This window comes from Manis javanica, chromosome 2 (assembly GCF_040802235.1).
Source record: "Manis javanica isolate MJ-LG chromosome 2, MJ_LKY, whole genome shotgun sequence".
Classification (NCBI taxonomy): domain Eukaryota; kingdom Metazoa; phylum Chordata; class Mammalia; order Pholidota; family Manidae; genus Manis; species Manis javanica.
In genome coordinates, this window is record NC_133157.1 from 163,743,644 (window position 1) to 163,766,067 (window position 22,424).

General features: G+C 37.9%; 1 protein-coding gene and 1 long non-coding RNA gene across 10 annotated transcripts in view; one reads left to right on the plus strand and one right to left on the minus strand.

Moving 5' to 3' along the window:
* Positions 1-3,140, minus strand: part of LOC108388481 (uncharacterized) — a 44,228-nt gene extending 41,088 nt beyond the window's left edge. For all 4 annotated transcript variants that reach the window (XR_005055887.2, XR_005055891.2, XR_012128268.1 and 1 more), the window contains exon 1: positions 2,906-3,140. This is a non-coding gene — a long non-coding RNA (uncharacterized lncRNA). The remainder of the gene's footprint in view (positions 1-2,905) is intronic.
* ZFHX4 (zinc finger homeobox 4) overlaps positions 1,122-22,424 on the plus strand; it is a 170,036-nt gene continuing 148,733 nt past the window's right edge. For 5 of the 6 annotated variants that reach the window (XM_073229724.1, XM_073229729.1, XM_073229726.1 and 2 more), the window contains exon 1: positions 1,122-1,488. The gene's annotated coding sequence lies outside the window, so the exon portion shown is untranslated. Of the gene's footprint in view, positions 1,489-3,269; positions 3,758-22,424 lie in introns of those variants that run through there. The other variant, XM_073229725.1, reaches the window with a different exon arrangement.

Sequence of the window (22,424 nt, forward strand, 5' to 3'; positions counted from 1 at the left end):
ATTATCTTTTAATGAAAGTGTCACTCATATTCACATCTGTAATATTGGAAAGAGATAATTAGATTTTCAAATGAGAATCAGCCACCTTAAATTTTGCACCAGAAAATACCAAGTATATTTCATTCTAATGAGATCTGTAGTGGGGGTTTTAAAATTCATCATAATGTGCTTCAAGAAAGATAATTCAACAGACTTTCAAGATGAAAGGTTTTTTTCCCCTAAGTCTTCTTAAAGCTATTACATTGAACTTATGCAATTCTGATAAAATATTCAAAAATATTACATAAAGGCGACTAAACCTGCACTCCCACTATCACCTTTACAACCACCACTTATTCTCATTTGAAAGTTCACTTGGACTACACTAACTGCTTCCATATTCTGTGTCCTGGGTTTTCTCTTGTCCTGTGTTTTCTCTCCTCAGTGTGCAAGCTAAATATTCGTATTTAAATAGTGTGCCTACGGATCCAGAGTGCAATTCCTCCTTTGAAATACTCTGGGCCAAGCGGTGTTTGCACACAGCCAGGCACCCTCTATTTACATACATCTGCATATTTGCTCAGGCCCCTGTATCTCGGCATTAAAGTGCGTTCTTGAAAGTCGCAGCATAAACTAGGCGGAGAAATCCTCTTCATTACCCTAACTCATATTTCTACTTCAAGCTCCCTAGTAAACAAATCTCTGGTCCGATAATAATTTGCGTCATTAAAAAAAAAATGAGTGGTTAAAGGGCATTGCTTCAGCGGTATTTAGGCTTTATCCCCCCACACACACACTGCCTTCGCTCTGTGTGTGTGTATATGTATGTGTGCGTGTGTGTGTGTGTGTGTGCCTAATGAAGTTTGGGAGTCGGGCGCGTGGGGTGCGAGCCCCGGAGGTCCCCATCCCCTGCCCTCTCCGCGGTCGCCGCGTCGCGGGCTCCCGCCGCAGCGCTCCGAGCCTTGGAAGCCGCGAGGCTGCCGCGCTGCTCAGAGTCCGGGCTGCGCGTCATTTGCAGTCTGGGGAATGTTGATCACCTCACTAATTACACCTCTCTCTCCCCCCTCTCCCTCTCCCTCTCCCTTGCTCTCCTCTCTCATTCCCAGAGTGCATATCGGGAATAGACACACAAAGACATGCGCACTCAACTTAATCAGCCATTTTTTTAAACAGGGCTAAAACGATAATAATTAGCAGAATAAAGACATATCGGATTTTCATTTCCTTTCCTCCTTTTCCCAACCCCTTCACAACTAAACAGCGAGACCGCGGTCGGCACATGCTTTAACTCCTCCCGGACCCCCGAGGACCGCTTCATGCCCCCCACTTTCTGCTCCAGCGTTTTGATTTTCACCCAATAAAGTTCCAGGATTATTTTTTTATTTTTTTCTTTTTCTTTTTTTTTAAATGAACCCTCTCGTTTTACTTGGATGTGATCAGCTATAAGTAAAATAAAAGCAAAACAAAAAAGAGGCGAAGATCGAGTAGGAACTGCAGGGGAAATGGAAAGTAAGTTTTTTCTTTAACTTTTATTGAGTAGTTTGTGTTAAATTTAGGTCGAGTATCGATTATCTTTCCAGCCTGATCTTGCACAATCTTTGATATTTCGCTCCCTCTCTCTCCCTCTCCGCCTCTCTCCCTCTCTGCTCCTAGCTCGCTCGCTCCCGTTCGCTCTCGCACACATCCCTACATCCCGACTATCTCTTCCGCTCTGCCCCCCTTTTTTATCTCTTTCCCCCCGTTTTTTTGGCTCAAGGATTTGCTCCGCTGAAGGAGGGAGGGGGCACTGAGGGACCTGATTTTCCACTTTCTCTGGGGGCTGCGTTTTTCGGGATTTAACTTTTGGATTAAGTGGCGGATCATCTACGTTTGGCCGAGCAGTTTTCTCTCCTTTTTCCTGTCTTTTCGGGGTCTGCCCTCCACCGCGAGCCCGGGGCTCTGTCGCGGCGCCGGGAAGGTGTCAGCTCCGCAGCGACGTGGGCACTGCCAGGGGTCCCCGGTCACCCGGCTCCTCCTGCACCTCGGTCGGGATGACCCTTCTTCCGGGGCCATCCTCCGAAAGTTTGGACGGTGGTCGGTGGGCCTGGGAGCCGCTCTCGCCCTGCTTTCACCCCCCAGCCCCTCCTCAGTCAGCCTCGTTTCTCTTCCTCCTCCTACCCCACCCCCTTCCCTTTCTCAAGTTCCCCGAAGGGCGCTTAGTGCGCGGGACTGGAGAGGACCGCGGGTCCCTGGGCGGGGGTTGCGAGAGGCTGGGGCCAGGGCTGCAGGTAGAGCCCCGCCGGCCCAAGCGGGCGGCGGCGGGCACAGCGCAGGGCTGCTCCCGGCGGCGCTGGCGGCGCGGACTTGGGCGCCGGCCGACGGAGGGCAGGTCCGTTAGGAGGCGGGATCGCCGGGCCGCGCGACCAGGGGCCCGGGAGGCGGCAGCAGCTCCCTTCCCGGCGCTTTCGCTGCCGGGTGTTAGGTTAGTCCAGCGGATAGATGCCGGCAGCTCGGGTCAAGAATCTTTTCCTTTCTTTTTGGCAAAGGGCAAACGGTTCGTGTGTTCACGCGCGCGCGCGCGCGTGTGTGTTGGGGGGCTGCGGCTGGCTGTGAGAACTGATTTGTTCCCCGGCCCCCCGAAAGGGGTTCCATGTCTACAAACGAACTTCACCTTCTCCGCCTCTGCAGGCATCAAGTGCGCCTTCCGGCCGGGAGCAACTAAGGGAAGAGGGGCTGGAACGCGTCGGGTCTCGCCTTCCTTACACTTCCATTTCACTTCCCCCTCCTCCAATTCTTTCTGCTCTTTTTTTTTAATCGGTAAAAAGAAATAAAATTTGTCATGGAATTGTATAAAGTTTCTGTGCCGATGCCCAAGTTACAGAGGGTTCCGCATCCTGTCCCCTTCCCCCACAGAAGACGGTGCACTGGTTTGTATTTCTTTTGTTACCTGTGATCCGGGCTGGGGCTCCTTTCGCCGCTCGGGCTGGGGTCCGGCCCAGAGAGGAGGCTCCAGCGGGTGCCTTTGGCCGAGACTCCTCACTTCCGCGGGGTTCTGTTGAGGTCTTAGCCACCGTTCGGTGAGACACCCTCCTTGTAGGTACCAAAGGTTCAGATCGCACACACGGATCCCCCCCACTCCGACCCCTACACACACACAAACACACTCATACTCAACACACACACACGTTCTCCCTACACCCCCCACCTTCAGCCCCCACCTTGCCTTTCCCCTCCCCCCTACCAAAAAAAAAGGCACACACCACCAACAACGACCCCCCCCAAACCAAACAAAAACCCAAAGACAAGTTCACTGGCAGAAGATGGTGGATTGACACTGACTCAGACAGAGGCAGGTTCACCAGGAAATCTGGCGGTCCCGATTTCTGACAGTTGCATTTCCTCTCCCTGAGTCCTTCCCCCCCCTCCCCAACCTTTTTTTAATAACTCTGTTCCATGTTTAATCAAGGATCATGTAGATGGCAAAGGAGAGACAGAGAGAGAGGAGAGGAGAGAGGAAGAGAGAGGAGAGACAGAGACAGAAGGAGGCTTTTTTTTTTTTTATTGTGTTCTCCTGGATTTTCAGTGGCTTGATCCCTATAAACGTGGAGTGGTTAAAGCTCATATGTAGTATTATATTTTTAGTAGGGTGGATGGATGGAAGAGTCAGGGAGAGGCTGCGGGTGCCGCTGCCTTTTCGGGTGTTGCTTAGATTAAGACTGAGACTTGGCTACGATTGGGACGCGACAGTGACACGGGCATCGATCGCTTCCATTGAGAGCAATGCAAAAACACAGCCCGGGTATGTAACACTCTCGGTGCCATCAACATTTGTTTTACTTTATATTTACTGGCAAAACTGACAGAGCAAGCTCAGATTTTTCTTTCTTTCTTTCTTTTTTTCCTTCTTTACTCTTTTCTAACTGAAGACTACAAACAATTGTGTATAGAAGTTATTGGAAATGATGGTTTAAATGCAACAGAAAGGAGATATTTGGGACTCTCACTACCTCTGTGGCTGATTGTGTTTCAGAGTTTTTCTTCTCCACAGAGGAGCATATTAAAGAAAATGAAGGTTTTCTTTCTCCTTTCTATTCTTAAAAAAAAATTCTTAAGGGAATATTTGATAGTTTTCAACGTTTGTGGTTTCAGTCAGCAGGAAGGCACACAAAAATAAAAGATGGCTAGCCAGCTGTTTTAACCTCTTGCACCTGGCTTGAGTGTGGGGATCATAAGGTTTATTCAGTTATTTAAAAAAAAAACAGTTTCAATATTTATGGCATAAACTGGGGAGAGAACATCCCTGTGTATTTGTTCAATAGCTGGTTGCTTTTGGATTAAAAAAATAAACTCATATTTAAGTGTTTTCATTTTTATGGCAGTGAAGATAGAGTCAATGAAATATGGGGGAAATACCATAAATCTGGAAAGTGAAATGTACCTAAGGAACAAAGAAAGGTCAGGTAAACCAGCTGTGTAAGTCAAAGCAATAGCACCAACTGTGGGGTTAGACAGGGAGAGTGGGCTTCGGGTCTAGGAAGTGAAAGTTGCCACTTAAAGTTAAAAATGAAGGGAACATGTTCAGTTCTATTGTAATCTTTTGCAGGTTTTAGCAGATGAGCCCACATCTGTTCATTAATTTTGAGCTAGTTGGATTATTTTAAAAGATGCTGCACCAGCAAAGGAAAACATAAAGGATGCTGAGAAAATCTCTGTTTAATATTGCAGAATTTACTGCTTTCATTCTGACCATGAGCCTAAATTTACACAATGAAATTTGATTATCTCTAATAACAATATTAGATCCTCCACTGGATGGATGAGAATTGAGGTGGTTTTGTTGATTGCAAGGGTTTAATGTTGCATTTCAGAATCTGATGTGGTTTGGCCTCCCTTCCATTAACTGGAAAGCCCCTGAGGTTTTACAATTATTTCTTAAAGATAATACATTTAAGATTGCATTGGTAGGCTGAAGAAAAGTCATAAAGGCAAGAAGGGAAGCCCTTAATAACTCTTGAGATTCAGACATGTTCAGCAGTTAGATTGGCTCTGACTTCACCAAGGGTCGACAATGTGTCATTTCCACGAAGCCAAATTGCCCTCTGCCTATATGATATTAATGTGCAAATCAATATTTCAGGGATTAAATTTCCCTTCTTCATTTTTTATGGTTTCTACCTCAATAAGTCTCAAGTCTATTAGAAGAGGCTGGATGATTTAAAATCTTTCACTGCAGAATGGCTTGTCGTAGTCTTGTTTCACAGACCATTTTAGGATTTTTGTTATAAAGACCATCCTAAAGAAGTTGTGAGGCAGGATAGAGGCAGGCTCAAGACCATAAAGCCCCTGTTCGATTAAGGGCTAAGAGGTATTGGAAATATAATATATATGTTTATGTTATACATACATATATGTATATACATATATATACACAGACACATTCTGCTGCTTTAAAATGCTATGTTAATCACCTATTGATTTATTTCAAAACCAATTGAAGTTCCTTTCTTATTAGTGATTTGTTCAGCATTCTTGAGGACTGTGTTAATTTTCTTAAAGACTATGCTTGAATTAGCTTGGTGTGAAAGTATTTGGGAGGGGTTTTCATTTAGCAATATTTTCCCAGGAAGTATTTCTAGAAACCATTGTGTGTGTGAGAGTAATAATCAAGTGTTGTCATCTGCATACGTTGTTATCATAGCCATCATTGCATTCTGTGGCTGAATGATTCAGCTGATATCTGTTAAAGGAGGCCTTCTTCAATTCATTTTACATTTATTTCTAGCACTTAGTAGGTTCAGTGTTTCTTTTAACCCTCCTAGAGTAACACATTTGTACAAGAAAATACGTGATTTGATTGAAAGTAATACAAAGCAGAAATTTAGGAGGTCAAAATGAAAGATTGTGACTTTATCACATAATCTTAGGAAGGCCTACTGTCTATCATTTGGTGGTGTTTTATAGTCTAAAACCATCTGGACCAAGTTCCGCACAGCTGCACGAATTTCATATGTGATAGAACATTTTTTCCATTCAGTGTGAAATGTTCCTTCCTAAAAAACGCACACCAGACTCGCTTAATTTAGTCTGTAAAAAGAAATGCACATGAAAAAGGACAAAAGGCTCTTTAATCTCTGCAAGCTGTTTGTTTTTCTTCAAGATTCCTGTCTGTTTGGGTTTGAAAAGTCATGTTTACTGAGTAGATGATTCTGAGGTGTGACATTAAAATAATATATGATTTTTGGACTGGTGGCCATGCTCCTGCTTAATTTGCAAAACTACTTTTTATGCCTGTCAAAACACGAGTTAATCTCTCCTTATTTACAATTAATCTCAATAAAATTAATCTTAACTATGGTTTATTCAGTGGCTTAAAATATCTAATTATATTCAATTAACTGCTGTCATAGTAATTAACATTGCTTAATTGCCTCTGCATATATTTATGTAAAGCTCATTAGGTGCTCCTGCTCCTTCTTCTCTACTTGCTATTTTTGCTGTTGTCAAACCGTTTTCATCTCCCAAGGTTCCACAACGTCAGTGAGAGCAAATTCTTAACATTTTCTTGAAATGAATGTTACTGCTTTCCTATGAGAAGATACTCATTATGGCTCTGGAAAGACTAATCCCCCACACCCCAGCCCCTTTCCCTTATCACTGGTCCCTAGCACACTCACAGAATATTTTTTGTCATTGTTGCTAGAAATATGAGAAGCCAGGTTAAGCTTTGTGTTTATAAATGAGGAGCCTTTCTGTGTCTGCCTAGGGGCTGTACCCACAGGCTGAGGTCTTTTTACTCAGACCATTCTAAGGGTTAAAGACTTGGCCAAGGTTCAAATAGAAAAGTGCCCAGGGAAAGTTCATGTGCATATGTACAAGTTTCATGTAATTAGTGCTTAATTATATTAACATATGCAAATTGTCAACTTAGAAGCTTGTTGAGCTGGCAAAGATCAGCCAAGCACAATTGCTGTATTGTTCTGAAACAATAATGGATTTCAAGTTGGATTGTGGAAACACATAACTAGCTATCTAATTTAACTCATACCATGGTGAAATTTCATTAGTCTCCATGGAGACTGGTTTAATTGTGCTGACTAATGTTCTGGGTTGCAGAATGTCCTAAAAAGAAAGCGTTGTTTGCCTAATCCACCTTACAATGACACTTGTTTGTACATGTTTCCCTTGTGTGAGAATTTGCATATGCAAATAAATAGTTTCTCTGCGCCATTTGTCATGGCTGTTCATTGCCCATGAAGAGGACATTGTTACCAGGCTGTTACTGAGTCTCCCAAGACGGAATAGTGTCAACCAGTCCAGCTACATTCTTTCATAATTTGTTTCTGATTAATAGACCAGAGTGAGTCTCGGTCTCTTTGGGCATCTGCAAAGGAAGGTCAGTGCTGTCACAGAAAAGAGTTTCTGCAGTAACAGAAGGACTTTTTCTTCTTACGATTATTCTCCTTTTTCCACCCATTGGTTAACATAATTATATTTAAAATAATGTATTCTTGTTCTAATAATGCCTCTACTAATAATCTCTAGTTTCCTAAAGCAAAAAGATGGGGAAAGAAAGGAGATTCTGTTATTGGAATATTAATCCTGTTTTTGACAGAAAGGTAAACTGATATAATTGCTTTTTAGTTGAAGGAATGGGGGTTTATACAAGTGTGAAAGCATCGGAAAAGGATTAGCATTTTTTTGCATAATGAAAAGTGCTGTTGAATAGGGTTCTGAATGGCTGACTGAATGACTGAGATGAAAGGAAGATGAAAATGCAGACTCCTCTTTCTTTATGCCTGTGCTGTGCCCTCTGTAAAGTTATGTTTGTCCAAGACTTGAGAAAACAAGCAGGGGCTCAGATTTCAGCAACTTTATAAAATGCCCTGAGTTTTCATCATCATTGGGAAGTAATATGTATGACGATAGTGCAGCTAGAGGATGATAAACAGAGGTTGTATGTAGAAAAGTTTTTCAGAAACATGCTAGGCTAGCCAAATATTGACTATTGGGTCAAGAATCTCCAGCACTTTGCAGGCAAAAACAGTTATTTCAAAAGGTGCCAATAGTATGGTGTCACCAGTAGTATTAATTTAGTTAATGAGGGGAATACTTGGTGATTTTCCCCCCAACCATCAGCTGTAAATAGTTGTCTCAGTTAGTAGAATGCCTCACTTGGGAAAGAGTTGTGTATCGTGACTTTTGGCAATGTTAAGTGTTTTAAGTGGCCTACCAGCTTTTGTGGCTGGGAGGGGATAGTAGAAAATGATATGGAGTTATTTCCTTAGGATTTAATTCATCTTCATGTTGCTTTGTATATATGTTGTGTATTCCATGCAGATGTAAGTCTTTGAAAAAGTGTCTACTGTGTGTTCACTCTTGGAAACATTCACAGTGGAGTTTTCTCTTGTCACTAGTTAGGGCTGTAACTGGTTATCAGTCGACAAAATAATCATGGCTCTTAATGATGTTTCTTCAACCATAATTAGGGCAGTTAAAATACCATAAGTGTTAAGACACTTTCAAAGGTGGGAATTGGTTCTTTTGTACCTATGTAAATCAAATGCAGTGTGGATAACTGTTTATATGTATACATTTTAAATAAGCTTTTTCCGGTTTGGGGTCATCACAAATGAGCCATTCAAGGCTGCCCAGGAGCAAGATGGAATGATCCGCTAGATATTTACCTACCTTGTTTTGTTGCTGGATTGTAGAACTTCTGCTTGCCTCATTGCTTTAAGCAGTTCAGTTGCTGTGGTACTATTAAGGTGGTTACGTGGAAACTTGGGAAATCAGAAGTGTTTTCACGTAAATTAAAGAATAAGGGTTGCCTCTTGAGTACAGAATATTGTAAAGGAAAACTGTTTGATCTTTCTTATATAAAGTCATCAAAATTCTTTACTAGAATCCTTTAAAAAATTTGTCAAGAAATTCTGGATTGTTTCAGAAACTTTTATGGTTAACTTTATGATATGCTTTCAAAAAGTCTTAAAAGAACAAAAAATCCATATGGAGGCTATTTTACATGCAAAAGGGCTTATTAAGGTATTTCCATAAGAAAAATGTGTTAATTTAAAAAATAAATTCATTTATATTTTAAGACATTGTTAACCAAGCACCATGTGTTGTAACTGGCAGCTTTCCAGCCACCATGGGAGTGGATCACACATGGGCTAATAGTAGCTTATGTGATGTCTGCATTCTTAGGAAATGGGCAAAAACCCAGGGTATTCTGATATCAAGATTTTAGGAATCAGACAGAAAGCCGAATATATGTTTGTATGTGAACAGATGGACATATGTGAGAACTAAAAGTGCACAATTTCCCTTGGCACTTGTTTTAGTTATCTCTGATGATACAACCAAAATCTTAGCCGCACTCAGTCTTTGATGGCTACAGACGAAATAGTCTTTTAATGAGGGCTCAGTGGCATTATTTTCTTGCATAAGGACTGTGCCCTTTGTGATCTCACTGGATTTGATGTTCTGTTAATTCCCTAGTTTCAGATGTTCACAGGTTGCCTTGAAAGTTTGATATGGTTTCACATTTGACATAGAATCCCCAGTCCAAGAATAGCTGCCCCCTAGTCTTTTAAAGATTTGTGAATGGAATAAATATTTGCCATTTTAAGGCACTTCTGAATGTATGCTCACACTTAAAAATGGCTTTGATACTCAAGTTCATATTTGGAAAGCAGCTTACCTCTCATATCATTAGCCACTTTAGCATTCTAGAGATTAAAAAATTGAATAATGTTTAAGATTTGGGCAGCTTGACTTGGTTAATATGTCACATAATGCCCTGATGGTCCAAGACAACCTGAGTAGGTGTTTTAGCCATTCAGGTCAGGGGTTCACACACTAGTCTCATCTATTTAGATGATTAATCATGTCTAATGTTTGCTTGTACTGGGTATACGACAGTGAGCAGTTGGTATTTTCTGAATGGTGTGCATTATAGCATGTACCTCTAAAGACAAAGTTTATAGGTTCCATTGTGTTCTACCTGTAAAATCAGAAAGCATTCTGCAAGTATTTACTCAGATCTAAATCATTTTAACCAGGGAAAATTGACTTTTGGGTTAAAATATGCATTTTATAACTGTCCATAAAATTCTTTTCCTTCACTGTAAAGAAGAAAGGAAATCCATAGCTTTAACAATGTTAAAATACAAAAACATATGAGTTGGTGTATGCCACCTGGTTGTACTGTTAAAAACAAAACAAAACAAAATAAAACTATGTAAGAGGAAAGTTTATGGAGAAGCTTAAGATTTGCTTGGAAGCTTAAAAATTGTCTGCAGAAGTAAATTGATAATTTCTCCAAAGTTACCTTTATTAATCCTGAAAGGCTTTATGGATATCTATTCTTTAAAATATGGTTCTCAATACTTTTTTTCCATATATTTAGGGATAATGCATTTAATACTTAAATTTTTCTGAGCCCACTAATTAACTGAGAATGAGCCATCTCTTTTGGTTTAGTAGATATAAACTAGGAGTGTGTATACAGACACACACAAACACACACACACTTTTGCCCTTTTTCCATGTTCATGTTTGTCTTCTCTCTTTAGATGTATTCAGAGTGGTGACCTGTGAAATGTTTTTCCTCTGTAGACTAAATGTCATTTTCTAAAAACTGGCCAACGTGATCACAACAGAAAAGAACAGGTAGAGTGGTAAGGCAGCTGAAACTATCAGAGTGCTAAAGCCTGGGAACTACCTTAGAGTTGCTCAGTTTAACCAGCTCAGTTCAAAATAAGGGATCTTGAATTCAGAAGTAATTGTTGAATCACCCAGCAAGGTAGGAAAATGTTAGGACAAGAACTCAGATATCTCAACTGTAGGTCATGCAACTACAGTTGGATGCTTGGAGAAAGGTTTGTTACGTGGCTGAACGTGAAGGTGGTGGAAACAGTGAAGAGAAAAACAGGAAAACTGCAGTGGTAATCCAACAGTAACACTGTCTCCTCTGAAAGAGTTGAGTTCTCTGTTACTGAAAGGAGACAGGTAGAATCTGGACAACCTCTTATCACTGTGACTGGCAACATATTTCTGCATTAAGTAGGAGGTTAGACTAGGTGCTTTTTGAATGGTCAAGAAGAATCTATGATTCATAAAAGTACCAATGAGCTCAGTGACTTAAAATGTATTCTTAGTAATCATGAATATGGTGTTTTTATTCTGTGTAAGGAAAGTAAGTGGCGATAATGCTGAGATGTTTGAATGGCAGCATAGTGTACTGAAAGAATGACACTTAGTTAAAACAAGACAATCTTTAGATTCTGTTTACTTTGGATTCCTTTTTTTCTTTTTAAATGAGCTTATTTTAACTTAGGTTTTAGATATTGGGATATTGACTATTTTTTGACAACTGAATGACCAATAGAAATTCTATTAGGGTCTTAAAGAAACTTGGTTAAATTCTTGTTATGGATGACTTCATCCAAGTTATTTAGTCTTTCTGAGCCTCATTTTCCTCATTTGTATCTCAAAGTTGTAGAGATTATATAAGACTAAAAGTGTTGAACATTAAAGTAAGTAAACATTAGAGGACCTCATAACCAGTGTTTCCTTTTTCTGTATTTTCAATGTGATGCTCAACTAAAGAGCATTTGATAAAGTAAGTCTGTGAAGATCTTTTGAGTAGAGAGAGATGCCTCTGTACCCTACAAGGGAAGGAGATAGAATTAGGCAATGGTTATGTCTAAGAGATATGGAAAATGCAGAGTAGCCTCTCATATTTTCTCATCAATAGAAAACTAAAAAGTATCCAGGTGAACAGTCCTCCACCTCATTATCTGCTACTCTATCATCACAAGTTACTTTGGTTTGGAGGGGCTTTTAGATCTTTAATTTATTTCAGGTTCTTTTTCTAAAAAGCAAGTTAGAGCAGTAATAGTTTTAAATAATTCAGATCTTAGTCTGTCCACATGAACTCAAGATTCCAGACTGTCCATTATATACAATAATAGAAGAGACTGCAATGCTTATTTCAGCCTTGATGTTGACCAAGCATGCTTGAAGGCCTTTGAATTAGAGGAGTTCCCCAAACTAGATTTGATGACATAGAAGTATCTTTCCACATATTTGGTACTACATTTTGATATGCCATGCAAGGAGTATAGATACTATTACATGGCACCCTGTTGATCAAAATTTAAACCAACCAAGAGAAGAGGGCAAATTATTAATAGCCAGTAGTACTATAGAGCCCCTAAAATTTCTTGGAGGATTTTATAATTTATGAGTCTCCTCCTGGCTTATCTGTCAGAAGAGATTACAGTCCTTTTTCTTTTTATAATAATGCATTATGTGCAATAGAGAATGATTCTGGTTTAAAGATGATTCGATTGATGAAAAGGGTTAATAAGTTTATAAATACAATTTTTTGTACTATCTAGAAACCAAAATCTATATTATGATTTTTCTTTTTGGTTTATATAATTCATATAATTTTCCATTGTAAATTCTTGTAAGATATACACTTAAAGTTGTTGTTTATATTTTTATAAGATATAAACCTATACTTGAATCTATAATTTCCCAGCTTTGAGTTTGATTTTTGCTTAATATTTATATGTGTGGTTCATAATTTCTTCAAATATGAAGAGTTTGTATTTGAACTTAAAAGAAACTTTCAAAATGAAGTTTTTCTTTAAAGTAAAAGTGTGCGCCTTTCCTGTTTCAGGCCATTTATAAGTGGCTCTGGACTTACAAATCATTTGAAGGATATTTATTTACAACTAAGCATTTATTGAATACTGTTAGAATAAGTATATATCTCATTGGAAGAAAAACAGTTGGCATCTTAGCATTTTTCATGATGCTTATTTAAGAGTTTTCCTTAAATAAATTTTACCCTCCATGAGGGCAGCACCCATGTCTTTAATCACTGTATTCACAATGGCAGACATTATTGGTAAATTACTGGTTCTCAATAACTCTTGAATGAATGAAAAAAGTGAACGACAGTTAAAAATAAAAATAGAAAAATTCAGTTTAGTATACTTCTGGAATCTGCCTCTCCACTTGAAACCTAGGTATTGAAAATAAATATACAGCCTTAAAAACATCTGGGTCTGTCTTGGAAAATTCCACAGGGAAAACTATCTTTCAGCGCAATCTAAATGGGTTTTTATGTTAGAACCATAGATTGTTGCAGTTGGAAGGGATATAGCACAATCCCCTTGTTGAACAGAAATTCCTGGGAAACATCACTTAAGTACAGAATGCAGTGATGAGATCTACTGTGTGTGTGTGTGTGTGTGTGTGGGTGTGGGTGTGGGTGTGGGTGTGGGTGTACGTTCCCTTCAGCAAATCATTTAACATTTTTTCACCTTAGTTGGTTTAGCTCTTCCCATATCCAAATATTCTATAAAATTATTATCAGAATAATTTCTGTTAGGCTGGAGGTTTTTTTATTTGTGGACTTTTTCCATGCAAAAGAAGATTTTTAATTGGTATAGTTTCTAGGATGATCATGGGACACACTGACTGCCCTGGGATTGTAAAGCTCAGCTGCTTGAGATAGGACAAGAAGTACCTGAAAGTTGAAAACTTGCAAGAAAAATGGGGTGAGTCATTTAATTCTTGAAATGAAGCGGGGTGCAGTTTAGGAATCGTTCTGGCTTGCCAGAAGTTCCTGGTCACAGAAGCCTGTTTTAAGTGCTCACTGTCAACAAGGAAATCATGGGCAGCACTTACAGTGGCTCACCTCTGATTTATTCACAAACCTCCCAGGAGCACTTGGCTTTGTTCTTGCTCTAGTAAGGGGGACTGATGCCAATAGGACCAGAAATAAAGAGCTCCTTGCTTGGTCCAAGAGTGAATAGCACTTTACCTCAAAGCCTGACCTCCTTTCCCGGAGGCCTGTTATGCTACAGTTGACTCGGATTGGCTGTGTGTCCTTAGATGAATTGAGAGAAGAGGTTATAACAAGTATCTACTCTGTAAACTCCATAGTGTACATAACAAGAACTACACAACTGGAACTTGGGTTCTGACTTAACCTAAAGGTTATGGTAATTACGCTAAATGGAAAGGCTTCCCTTTCCCTTCTCTTTGAAGCTTGAAGAGTTTCACATTTAGTACTAGTTGGGAAAATACTGCTTCGTTCTAATTGAAGAATACAATGATCTGGGAGTAAAATGAGTTTTGACAAGCCCCTTTCCCCGTTAAAATGAATTTAGAGAGATTTAATAACAGGAAATTAAGGGTTCGAGAATGAATTATGTACTACACGGGGGTAGAAATAAAGAAATGGGCTTGCCAATTGATTAGCCATTTTATTTGAGAAGCTTTATTTGTGCCACTTCACAAATTATGCTCTGCTCCAGCTGCCCATGTTGAGGGGGAGGACCTTTAAGAGACAGTCAGCAAGCTGGTTTTCACTGAGGCAGAGGTTGCCCCGTAGTTACTTAAATCCCCAGAGCAACATTTACTTAATGTGAGACTTTTTTTTTCTGCCCCTGATCCTGTCAACTCTGCCTTCCCTTTTCTCCTTTTGATGAAGTTGGTCTCTTAGTACTTAAAGTGCATATATTTACACAAAAATTTCCTCAAATTTTCACAACACATTAACCCAGAAGAGCTATATTAGGAGATGGTGATGAGAGTTAATGATATATCTTTAGATAAAGCCATCCTCCCATGCAATCACATCAGAGTCATCAGCTCATTTGTCATGGCTGAAGTGAAAATGTCAGGACCAATGAGTATATGAGTGCTGAAGGGGGTGAAAGGGCTTTTGGAGAGAGACATTTTTGTGCTGGGAGTCGGCCACGGTTTAGATTTAGCTGCAGGGAAATACTGGGATTAGCCCAACCCTGTGTACAAATCCTTGGCGTAACAGAATTAGTTGGGAAAATGGAGAGACGGGGGTCATGAGGATGGGCACATTTCTGGAGACATGCTCTCGGCTGCAGGCCAGAAGCTATGGAAAAGAGTGAGCTGACTTATTAAAATTATCTTAAGGGATGTGTTGTATGCAGTTTCATTGGTTTCAGCAAGATTGAAGTCATAGATTTGAAGGGCATTGAGGGAAGACCTCAATTACGGGCACTAAATATGTACATATTGCTTTCACTTTAAATTTCGCTGCATTGAAAGAATTTCAGTCTTAACATTTGGAAGATAATATTTGAACACACAAAGATAAAAGTCAGGCATAAAGTACTTTGACAGTATCTTAGAGTAAAAGGTAATACTCAATTTAAATGACAATAATTATGGTGTAATACTTGTTGCACTGTTGAATTTACACAAAACCAAGAAACTAAACTTTCTTTATGCAGACTTCATTCTGAAACTTTAATTGAAAAGTAACTTTTCTTTAGCTACAGAAGGTCTTATCTTTGATAGACCAATGCTAGCAGATTTATTTCATTTTGGATTCAGTGAACTGTTCTCTTTTAGATAATGTACCCATACAACCTTTTCTTGTTTAATTCTATTGATTTACAGTGTTAAAGCGAAATAATCTGATACCTGTTTCCTGCCCTTTGAGTATTTGTCGTCCAAGAGGCTGATTAGTTTTCCCCCCAGCTCTTTAGCTGTTTTAAATGTATAATTATCATTGCATGTCATTTGATAGCTGCACTAATTGCTGCCGACTATTGTCTGTTTGCACTTAATGCTGAAACCTGATCAACATCCTGCTTTGGTTGATGTTTGGTGGTAAACTTTAATTAACTCTTATTGCATTGAAGAAGAGTTCAGGCTTGGTGCTAACTAATCATTTACCTTCATTATGTCCTGACAGCTCCACTTGTTCTTGGTCCTAATAGATACACCAGTCAGTAAATAAACCTGCAAACCTCATGCCTCCTAGTTGCTCCAGACTGATATTTTGCTACTTAAAGTATAAGATAATTGGGCCCAGATAATTATTTAGTTAGTTTAGTCTCTCTAGTTCTGCAGACACTAATCTTAATCGCCTCTTTCATGCTGGACAATTTCATTTTAATAGAAATTGTAGATTTTAGATAACATTATTCCTTCAACATGGTTCCTATGAACATGCATCTTTTGAATCAATACAATTAAGCTTGTCTCCTGTTGGAATTCTTGTCATTATTTTTCCTGAAATACTTTTCCTGTAATGATATTGAAGTTAAAGTAATCAGGTTACCAGCAGATCATGTAAAATTCAACTCAAAATTGCTGGCTGCTTGATTTTAATTTGCCTGACATCAAGTTTGTTTGAAAAGGGATAATATGTGGGTAAACCAAGAAGCTTATAATTATGGCTGACATTTGTTTGTTTATAATGAAATCTAATTAAAGTTCATACATTTAAAACACAAAAGTTAATTACTGAATTGCTCATTTCACTTATGGACAGCAGTCAAATTAACTTTCAGGCCAAAGACACACACACACACACACACACACACACACACACACACACACACACACACACCTACACCAAGGCTCTTCATAATAGAAATAACCAACTAATCTTAGTGATCAAATGTAAATTTGTCAAAATTTTATCCAGAAGAAAACTTGGCATTTCACTTATGTTCTCTATTATGTTAGTCCTAGTGTGGTACTTACTATAAAATGATTTAAAATGTCTACATGGAATATGAAAAGAGACTTGTATTTGGTAGATTTTAAGAGTGTTGTATAGTAAGAGGCACTTGGTAGTAACAAAAATTATGCATATAACTTTCTTCATTAAAGCTATTTTGAAATCATTGGAAATCATTGCTCAGGGAATAAGAATGTTTGCTGGAATACCTGACCTGTGATTAGTTTTATGAAGATAATTATGGTAGGTTTAGCCTGCAAGGAATGACATTTTTTTTTAAGTAAGAATATATTTACAAGATCCCACTTATTGTTATATTGGTTATGATATCATATAGGTGGGAATCATAAAATACAAATAGTATACAATTGTTTTCTTTTTTAACTATCAGTTCAATAATGAATTTTATATATTAACAGAAAAAGAAGGAAAAATACATGTATGTATTAGAATATATTGTCTGCATATTGTATATGAGATAAATATATATGTGGAATGGTTTTCACTAGTCTGGTAAATCTCTTTTTGAAGCCAAATATTCTATACTTATATATAACCTAATGAAGCCAATTAAGATGAATTTTTTGAATGTTCCTATCTGACAACTTAAAAGCATTATGAACTAAACCCTCTTAGACTGGGTGTGTGACAGAGATTAGTCTACTGCATCTTAAAGACTAGAAATATAAACATAAACAATCGGCAAATATGATTTACAAATTCCTAAAAATGATTGATGCAGTCCATATTTTCCCAAGGAAAACTGAAAGGCTCCATGTTGAAGCTATTGTATTTAGAAGTGTTATTTACTTGAATTTTCAAATATAGTAGGGATTGAGGGAGTGGGGTCTAAGAAGGAAAAATGATTCTATTACTGTGGTGCTTTGTAAAATTGAATATAATTTACACAACTTTTTAGTATTTCTAGAGAGTATATTTATATGTGTTTTAATATAATACTGGATTGAGTTAGAGATTGAATATTTATTTAGGAAAGAAAAATTTAAAGGGTCATACACTCATTTAACTCTAATCCTACTTTACATAGATCAGCCAAAGGAAAGATGATTAATACTTAAGTATGGCTGGGTAACTGGAATTCGGAAGTAACTTTTTCTTCTATGAAGAAAGCAAAAAAAATAAAAATAAAAATAAAAAATGCCCATGTATTCTCACAGTATTGACAAACAACAGCTTTCTAGTAATGCTTTAGCTGATTCGGATATACTTACCCTTTAATGAAGCAATCACTACAAAACCCCAATGTCAAGTGGAATACTAGCAAAACAGAATCAAAGAAAGAATCAGGAAGAGGTACGGAACGTAATTACTGTTCATGTCCTTGTCTCACACCAATGCAAACTATTCATTTTCAGTTAGAATTAATCAGAAAATTAGAAATCAACTAGATTGGTTAAACTACTAGTGTTTCTTTACATGGGATAAAGTATTGGGTCCATCTTGCTCACTGACCATGCGTCTTCCCTGAAGAAACAAATAAAATGAGTCATATAATACTGTAATTTGGTTAAGGAGAGATTATTGATTTCTCTCTAAGGAAAGTAGCTGGAGTTTGATTAAAGTTGTGAAGGAAACTGAGTAAAATTCCTATTTCCAACAACTAATCAAATTAAGAAGTATTGGATTCATTGATGAAGCATACCTTTCCTCTTTAGTTCTCCAACACATATGTTTAAAGATACACAGTGGTCATACAAAGTCCATGTAGGCTTAGAGATGAGAGAGAGAATGAGAGAAGCAAGGGAGAGGAAGCAAAAGAAAGAGAAAGAAAGAATGAGAGAAGGAGAAGGCCACTAAGGGTCCTGTTGATAGAGAAGGAAATAAATCTGCATTGAATGGCTAATTTAGATTTTAACGAGGAAAATAGGGGGAAATGACTTAGTTGAATTGTATACTCATGCTTGTCTTTGTAAACTTTCCCTCTTTAAAGACTAGCATCTTTTAAATGCTTAATATATTTGGTTACATCCTTTATCCAAACTGAATTACCTTCTCCTCTTTGTCCTGACATGGGTGGAAAGTTTTTGCCATGTCAGGAGAGGTCGTCACACATTCTTTTGCAGTTCTCTTCATTAATTCCTTCTTGCAGAAGCATTTTCTCTCGTGCTGGGAAGGTAGAAGGGTGTAAGAGAAGAGCCCCGAAACATCAGCAGGAAGCTCTAAGCTGGTTAATGCAGTATAATTGTCTGGACATAGACTGGTCTTTGTTTGTGTGGTTCACTCTGAATCAGCTGTAATTAACTCCAGAGTGTTTCCAGATTGCCAGCAAAGAAAAATTACAGCTTTTCTGTTTTAAATTGTAAAGCTCACAAACATTAACTATGCAGATTGCTTTTACTTTGATATATTTCTATCCTGCAAAGAAAAAAAAGTACTTATCTGGCTCCCCCTCACCTCTAAAAATGTGCTTTTGTTATTTGATTTAGTGTCTATTGGAACATAATGGCTCCTTAATAGTTGGGTTTGAAGTCTTTTTACTTAATACTCTCAATCTTTTGATATCCTCATCTTTGCCTGCCTTCTTGATATCGTTTTTAATAACTGCTGTTGGGAAAGAAGTTATGCAGTCTTTTGTAAAATACTAAACATACACTAAAACAAGCAAATTGCATAAAAAGGTGACTAAAGAAAACCACTAGCACCAACTTAAAAGACTGAGATCAAAGATGTGTTCTGACGTAGCTGGTGCTCCCACATAGGTACTTTACCTGTGTTTGATAGATCAAAAGAGAGACAAAGAGAAAAGGGCAGTTTCACTACCCTCTCCTCTTGGTCAGCATGCCCCACCCTTTTAAAAGCTTCTGTACAGTAGTTTGTAATTATGAATTCCAGCATGGGTAAAAATGAGGTAGCAGTGTGAGCTAATACAGCCTAGTACACAAAAGATCTGTCAGCAACTGATGCAAAAAAAAAAAAAAAAAAAAAAAAAGTCCAGCCAAAAATCTTTTTTTTCCCTTTCTTCTGAATTTAACAATAAGGAATTTAAGCCTCAATGTGGCTTTAGCAACCAAAGAAAAGAAGCTCTTGGTGTCTGCATAATACCACTTTGATGGATTTTTTTCATCAGTTCTCTGTACGTGGCAACAAATAAACAAGTATAATTATACTTGTGAAGGTCTATTCATTGCTTTGTCAGGATTAGATATATGTGCCGTTTTCACACTGCGCCTCTCTTTTGTCTTTGCCTAACTCACTATGACATATTGATAGAGGATTTGGAATGGGGAAAAGGCCACAGCGGAGGCAGTGATGACCTTTTGGAAACTTGATATAATTCAAGGATTTTTATTTATTTTCTATTTTTTTTTTTTTTTAGGATTTGTAACTTGTTACCAAATTCCTTTGTAAGTGAATAACTTTTAACCCATTAAAAATGGAGTAAATAAATACTCAAAGTGTTATGAGATGGCTAAAGAGCACATGAGAATAAAAACAATATGCTAAGCGGCTCATTGGTCTTCTTTCCCAGCACTTAGAGTGGCTAACCTAGCATTCCTTTCCCATTATTCTGTCCTCTTGATCAGATCACGTTCTTTTTAATCATTTCACAAACACTGTCTCACTGGACCGTAGAGGAGGGCTGGGACAATCTCAATTAAAAAACAGAGTAAAACTGGCCTCTCTGATTTGGGGCTCTAATGGGAATTTCTGCTTTCTGAATGCAAAGGAATTCTTCTATTGTTCAGAAGGCACCCCCTTTCATTAGCGAGGCTCCTGGTAGGTGGGTTTGGTCATTTAGCAGAGCAGAGTTTAGGCAGCAGTGACTGCAGCACGAAAGCAAGGCAGAACCAGCAATAAAAGTTCTTTTCTGCATATTGTCCATTAGTTCCGAAAAAGGGATTTACATGATCAAAGTCACTGATCTTGTGAATTACTGAGAATGCCAAAAAATGTGTACACATACTCTAAGCAGACCAGCAGGTATGTATTGTTCTGAATTTAGCATTAAAATTATATTAGGTTTTCTCTTTGGGATTTCTTGAGCACTTTGCTGATTTTTAATAATAGAATGTCTGGCAATAGAGAATAGAAATTGGGGAAGACTAAATAGAAACCAGCTTAAATGGCAAACTTTTATAGTGAGTTTATTTGTTATGCACTCATTTTGGAATGAATTTTGTGGTTTAAGTTAAATGGTTGTCTTTGTGGTCTTTCTACTGGGGCTTATAAAACTTCAGTGTAAATTTCCTAAATGGGTCACACTGATGAAAGAAAGATCTTGTCTGACATTGAACTCACTTAGCATCATATTCAGTGTCACTGTACATACTGATCTAAATAACTTTAACTGCAGAAACTACCATCAAAATATATCCTGGTAAATATCACCATGGTTATAGTCAATAGCTACAAATTAAAAAATCAAGTATATATTACTAATTTTATCAATTCAGATAGTTCTGTTATTGTTGCTTTTGGAATGAAATGTAAATTTGGTATTTTAGAAGACATGTATTTGACTTGGTTTCTTCCGAAGTGTAGCTTATTGAGAAGAAGTTGAGAGCCAATTTTGTGTAAAGTTAGGTGGGAGTATTGTAATAAAACATATCCTACCACATTGTTTTGACCTGTGATGGATTTTTTAATAATTTGGTATCATTTTTATAATTATTTTCATAGCAATAATGTTATACTTTTGAAAGTTACTTCTGGCTCTATAAATACTTTATATAGAGAAATATTGAGATGGTACAGTGCAGAGTCCATTCAGCCTCTGGCCAAAATTATTAACTGCACATTACATGCAACACATTTGAGGTGTACTCAGCACATGTGTAATAATTCTACCAAGTGTTTTTATGGGCTGAGAACTGTGATGGTGGTATAGGTAATACAGAATTAAGTAATAATAATAATTGCTCAGAAACTCCTTTACAAAGCTGTAAAGTGCTTGGGAGCTGTAAAGTGTAAGTAAGGTGAATCTTCTACATATCAGCTTGTTATCTTATTGTAGGAATGAAAAAGAAACCACCCTAGCTTCTGGAACTTTAATTTCAATCTGGAGTCATTAGCTTAGTATTATTTAACACCTTGCTTCCACTCGAGATCTCCAGTCTCTTTCTGCCTTCCTTATTACTTTCAGTCTAGCAGGGGATCATATTTTAGCCATTTGGGCTGCCTTCAGTATGTATACATAGTTGGTGCAGATTTGGCAAAAGCAGAGATAAACATTAATGTTTGTAGACTCATTAGAAAATTATCAGGTTTTCATGCTTATGAGTATCAGATCATTTCAGTGAGTTTTAAAAGCTACATGCATGCCATAAGGATGATTAACCTGGAGCTCATAAAGGATTCAAATTACACACTGAGCTTTGTGATGTTTGATGACTGAGCATTTAGAATGTCATTTTAACCATCGCAGATACCAAAACGAATTTTGATTTCATTTTCAATCTATGCGGATCTTTTGATGTATTCTAAATTGATCACTTCCTCTCTGATTTTGTGGACAAGATTAAATTTGATTACAGTAAAGAGAACATTAAGAAGGCATTCTTCATATTTAATATGCCAGTGACCTTCAGTGATGTCTTTCTTCTATGAGAACTTTTAAAAAGGAATTTCTAAAATGCTTAGTAATATTGGTGAGCTCCGAGTTTTGTTTTCTTCTTAGCTCTCTTCCGCTATGAACACCATGCAATAGAATGTAGGGGTGAGAGGAGCATCCAGAGTGATACACTGCATGCTATCCTACACGATATAATATGTGGACATGTGTCGGAATATAGCAACATCAACCTTGCTTGTTTCAGAAATTGACAGCATATGTGAAAGTGTTGATACTATTAAATTAAGGTGCTATTTGCCTTGAAGTTATGAGTCCCTTCAATTTTAAGATTTGAAGGAAGGTTGCTTACCTGTTTCATAAACAGTTCCTATGTCACAGGCTGAAAATAAACACTAA